The following is a 6,254-nucleotide window of genomic DNA, read 5'->3' on the forward strand; positions in this document are numbered from 1 at the left end:
ACCACCCCCCCCAGTCTTCGTGGGACACCCTCCACACCTGTGGCCCACATCTTTGGACATCCCACATAGCCTGTAAGCACAGTGAGACATGAACACACATCTCAGACTCAGGCATGTAACACAGCGTGTACCCCCATATGGAAGAATACACGGTTCCATTCTACATACCCCCGCTGCCCCTACCTGGACCACCGTCACGTGAAGGTGAGGGGTGAGTCACCTGCCAACCCATGGGACCTGCTGAGCCAGCAGGATGGGAAGCCCCAAGCTGAAGGTTGTGGCCTTGAGGGACCAACACCCCATGTGGGGCCCACCCTGCCACCAACCCACAGTACCCCCGTAACACTCCACTTCCACCCTTATTATCTCCTGCCCACACCCTCAGCCAGAACTCACACCAGAAAGGCACCTCTAGTCCTTTCAAATATATATATATATATCTGCAGCTGAGTTAGCTGTCTGTCACTGTGTTGCCTCAAGGGCTCCCACCAAACTTCTGCTGTTAAATACAGATGCCCAAGGAGAAAAACCACGAATCCAGCAGGACCCATCCTCTTTCCTCTCCCCATCCAAACCCAAGCCTCCTATCTATGCCTCCTCCATGGAAGCCCTTCCTATTGATGACAATTCACATCTCTTTCTCCTCTTAACTTGCGTACACTTGAGTCAAGAGCCCCACTCTGGGCCCAGACAGGCTCTGTCCCACCTGTATATGCCTGTTCAGGAGGCTGTCCCTGAGACGGGGAGCTCGCTGAGGGCAGAGGGAGAACCAGGTGGCCAGAGTAGCCCAGGTGAGTGTACTGTCCACCAGATGAAGGAAGCTGGTAAAGCCCACCTACCCTGGCTCCTCATACACCATTATCAGCAAGTCAAGTCTTGCTGGGTCTGAAGAATGTCCTCAAGCTCCTACTGTGACGCATATCTGTAAACATTGATCAACTTTGTACATGCATTAATATTAAGAAACATCACTTCAAGTCTCGTTATCTTTCACGTCTGAAAATATGTCGTGGTTAAGAGTGTTGCCTCTGAAGCCAGACTCCTGGGTTCAAATCCCAGCTCTGCCGCTTACTAGTTATTTAATCTCTCTGGGCCTCAGTTTCCTCATCAGTAAAAGGGAGGCAATAACACACATGAAGTGCTTGGGAGAGGGCCTGGCCTAGGGAAAGTGCTGAGTTTGCTACGACTGTTCTCCCTCCCTCCATTAATCTAGTGCCTTATAAGGTGTCCCTAGCAATCCATTCTTCGCACAACTTGCCAACATGATCTAAACACAGATCCAATGGGGTCTCTCCTGTACTCAAAATCCTTTTGTGGCTCCTCGTAGCCCTCAGGATGGTATCTGGCTTCTGAGCCCTGCTCACAAGGCCCTTCACACCTGGTCCAGTGCTCCAGCCTCACCATCTCCCCTCTCACTCTGCCCTGAATACCTGGACTCCCCTGGACCCTTTCTGCCTGAACCCTCTGTTCCACGGTGTGCTGGTAAATGCTTAACACCTGGCTTTCTAGAAATAATGTGTACTTCTACATATGTACACAAATTTATCATAAATTTTATTGGTACAAAGCTGTAAAATAGCACACAATTTACAAATACTACTAAATACTACTACTAAAATATACAGTGTTCTTTATTGTAAATTCTACAGCATCAATTGCTCTATAGAATTCTCTCTTCGATTTTTGCCAACCCTTATATCTGTAGCCAGTCTATGGTTGCAGTTTATGCAAGATCTGACAAAATCAGATCATGACCAAATGCTTGATTACTATTCAATTCTGCAAAAAGTCATTCACATCATTGACTAACGAGCATAGTTCTGACCTTAATGTTGGCTGATATTTTCATTTACATTAAAGAGTAAGACAAAAGTAAAAGAACAAAGACACGTATTTGAAACATCAGTCATTCACCAAAGATATGTGACCTTTTTTGCTGAATTGGATGACGGTCTTCAAATATTGGAAGAACGTTTCCTCAAGGTTTTGTGCTATTCACAACGTAATGGCCATAGACATGACAAACTTATGTTTCATCTGCGTTAATGTTTTCTCCATCGCTTTCTTAAGTCTAGACCAGGGGTCAATAAACTTTTTTGTTAAGGGTCAAATGGTAAATATTTTAGGTTTTGTAGGGCATACAATCCCTGTTCAACTACTCAGCTCTGCCGTGGCCGCGTGAAAGCAGCCACAGACAGTACGTAAACAAATGCACGAGACTGTGTTCCAATACAACTTCATTTGCGATCGCTGAATTTAGAATTTCCTCCTGTCACAAAATATCTTAACTATTAAACAATATAAAAACCATTATTAGCTCACAGGCTGGATTTGACCTGCAAGCTGTAGTTTGTTAACCCCTGGTCCATGCAATCAACAAAACCATAAATTAAGCCCTGATTTGTAGTGTTAGTTCATTTCAATGATGCAGGGAATGCCCTGGAGGTCCAGTGGTTAGGACTCTGTACTCTCACTACTGAGGGCCCAGGTTCAGTCCCTGGTCGGGGAACTAAGATCCCACAAGCTGCGTGGTGTGGCCAGAAAAAAAAAAAAATTTTTTTTTCAATGTTGCAAATACTACCACCATGACTGTTTATAAACTACCAACATAGAGATAAGCAGCCATACACCATTAGGTAGTTCCTCCACCCAAAGATTCAGTAGATATAAGTAACTTCAAGAGCATAAAATGTAATAACAATTAGGAAGTAATAAGTTTCATTAATTATTACCTTTGTTTTAAAAATAATGTCTGTGATTATACATTTATACAATTTAATTTTTAATAATGGCTGTGTTTAACAAGTGGTTTGCCAAATTCCTGAAAACGTAACAATTGGCCCTTGTAAGCCTATTGGAGTGGCTTCAGAACCTCTGCCTCTGTCTCTGAACCAGGCTGTCCCCCATGGCCTCCCTGGCAAACTCCCACTGACCCTTCCAGGCTCAGGGTCTACGTTACCTTGGCTCTGACCTCCCCTGGGCTTCTCTGAGCTCCCACAGCCATGTGGCCCTCTCATGTAGCCAGTAAAGGCAAAGCTACCTCATTTATTTTCCTGCCTGTTTTCCCCTGAGGGGGGACTGACCACAAGGACCAACAATCTTGTTCACCTCTGAATCCCTAGGGCTTAGAAAATATCTGGCAAATAACAGGTGCTGGACAAATATTTGTGGAATGAAGCAGGGAAGGGCTGAGGACTCTTGAGGAAGGACCCTGCAGCAAAGAAACAGGATTAGGGAAGTGGGCTGATGAGAGGGGCTTAATCCAGGAGTTCAGAATGTCTGGGAAGGCAGGGTCAGAATGTTGTCTAGTTGCTGTGGGCACCTTTCGGTGGGGATATCTGGTCAGGCTACTTATATCCTAAAGCACCACTCTGCCCCCAACAGGTCCAGGTTCTCCACTCTCCGCCTCACTCAGCCCAAATTTCAACGGAGTTTTCTCTTAGCTTCCCAACGCTTCAGAAGGAATTTATAAGGGAGACTCTCTGGTCTTTGGTGACCAGATCAGGAAACACTTTGTCTTTGGTAGACGAGGACCAAGGAGATTCTCCCCATTTTACAGAGAAACAACCGCGGTCCAGGGCTGGCAGGTACCTGAACCAAGGCTTAGATATCCCAGGGCTTCCTCTTCAACTGTGAATCCCCTAAACCCTGACTCAGAGCTACAGGCTACTTTGTTCCCCGGGTCATCCTGTCTATCTCCCTTGCTTTCGAACAAGACAGCTCTCTCCCACTGGGGCTGGGTGGAATGACTTTTCCCCACCCTCCTGGGAAGCAGTCCAAGAAGAGGCACCTCATCCTCCCTGATCCACCATCACCTGCCCCCCCTGCAGTCTCACCTAAATCCTTCCTGCTTTCATGACACCGCCTTTCCTTCCCAGAAAGGGACCTTGGCTCCCACCTTAGAATTGACCTCACCAAGGGGTAGTTCTCTACTCCCAGCCCTTCCCCAACCCCACGGCAGAGCCAGGACCTAGCCCAACCCAGCTTGTATCTCTGCATTTCCTGAGTGCCGTAACCAGCCCAGGTCAGCTGACCTGCTGGAGCCACCTCTCCCATCTTTGACCTTTGCCTGGGATCCACCCTCGCCTACCCCCTCTCCACAACACATACATACACACCCCATCCTGGGGCCCAGGCTCCACTGTCCACCTGTCCAGACTCGCCTTCTGTCCTGCTGGCTGACACACGCAACCTAGCTAGTCCCCTGTGGTAGACTGTCTCACTCAGGTCAGTGAGAGGAGAGGTCACCAAAAGCCTCAGTGTTATGAGTGGGCAAAATGAGGCCCCCAGAGGGCCTTGAGATGTGGACCCTGAGAGCTGGCCCAAGGCCTCAGGGTGGGTTAGTGGTAGGGACAAGAGTAGATCCAGGGCTGGATCCTATGCATAGTCTCCCATCCCTGCACAGGATGGCCTCCTTGCCATGGACAGCTACTAGCCAGGAGACTCAGAGGGTTCCCCGGAGGAAGCTGGGGGTACCAGAGGAGTCAGAGGCCAGCGTCAATTCTAGCAGAGGACAACCTTGCCCTGCAGAATTTTGAGAAGTTAGATACTTTTGACATCAGTCCCAGCTCAGTGCTGAGGGGAAGAAAACAGACCAGCTCAACCAGTAATCAGTGTTCCTTACCATTGGCATACTACATGGGGGTGGGGTGGGAGCAGTCCTCCCTGGGGACAAACAATAGGGGGTGCGTGACCTGCAGAGAACTGAAAAACAACCGAACTGACTAAAAGTCAGTCTGCTTATTAGCAGCAGCAGCAGCAATTCTAAACAATGTCAATAATAAAATACTTATTTCAGAAAGAGTGGATCACTCACGTTGCCCCTCACTTAGTACACCACTGCTCCTAACTACACATTTACTCCCAAATTCTTGCCTATCAAATTCACATTATTTCTTAGATCATAAGACGATTTCATCCCCTTTGGAGAATTTATGGATCCTTCAAGGGCATCTTTTTTCTGAATGCCTACTTCTGAGCATCTTAAGAAGTATTAATCGGTTCCTACAAGGGTACTTGATTCATTAATTACTCATTCATTCATCCATTCATTCACTCATTCAACAGCCTTGGAAGACCTACCAAGTGCTGGTTGCCGGATGTGCCATGAAGAACAAGTCACAGGCCCAGCACTGGAGAGCTTACAAGGCATGTAGTGAAGCTGGTGAGCAAATAAGAAGTCACAATGCAGAGATCAGAGATAAAAAGCACAAGGGCCTGTAGGAGTTGAGAGGAGGGGTACCTAACCAAGCTGGGCAGAGGGGGACACCAGGGACGCTTTCCTGGAGGAAGGGACATTCACTTTATAATTTTTTTTTTTCTTGCGGAACGCGGGCCTCCGACCGCCTCAGCCTCTCCCGTTGCAGAGCACAGGCTCCGGATGCGCAGGCTCAGCAGCCATGGCTCACGGGCTCAGCCGCTCCGTGGCATGTGGGATCTTCCCGGACCGGGGCACGAACTCGCATCCTCTGCATCGGCAGGCGGACTCTCAACCACTGCACCACCAGGGAAGCCCAGGACATTCACTTTAACAGCTGAGATGTGAGAAAGAGTTAGTTAGCCAGGCAAAGGAGTGTGGAGCAGAAAGGACTGTTTCCCCTGAAAAGGAAACAACTCATGCAAAGGCCCAGAGGGAGCCTGGGAAATGCCAAGAGCGAAATTCTGTGTGGCTGGAGTATGGTGGGAGTGTGGTGATGGTAGAGAGGTCAGCCTGAGCCATATCATGGACTGTTCTCTCCTTGCTCTTGAGAGCGATGGGGAGCCACTGAAGGGCTGTAAACAGGGGAGTGGCAGGGGTAGGTTAGTGTATTAGAAAGCTCACCATGGCTGTAGCTCAGAAGGCATGAATTTGGGGTGGGAAGAGTAAGAGTAGAGCAGAGAAGCTGGTTAGGAGGCAGCTGCAGTAGTGAAGGCAGGAGATGGTAGTGGCTGGAACAAAGTGGGGAAAAGGGGGTTGGGCTTGTGAATGACTGACTCTGGGGGTACAGGAGCCTGAAGTGTGGAATGACTTTCAGGTTTCTGGCTAGGGCGGTGCTCCTCTCTGAGATGGGTACAAAGGAGGAGGCACAGGCTTAGTGGATCATCAGGTTTTATTTTCATATTGCTTTTTTTTTAAATGAAGTTTGCTTTTTTATTAGCATCTTTATGATGTGCTGATTTTATACATTTGTCGTGTTTCAACCTATTACACTCAATATTCTTTTGGTGCTCAAATTTTCCCATCTTTGGCCACTGGAAGTGTCTTCAAGTTGGTT

Source organism: Lipotes vexillifer, unplaced genomic scaffold (assembly GCF_000442215.2).
Source record: "Lipotes vexillifer unplaced genomic scaffold, Lipotes_vexillifer_v1.1 scaffold110, whole genome shotgun sequence".
In the NCBI taxonomy this organism is placed as follows: Eukaryota; Metazoa; Chordata; class Mammalia; order Artiodactyla; family Lipotidae; genus Lipotes; species Lipotes vexillifer.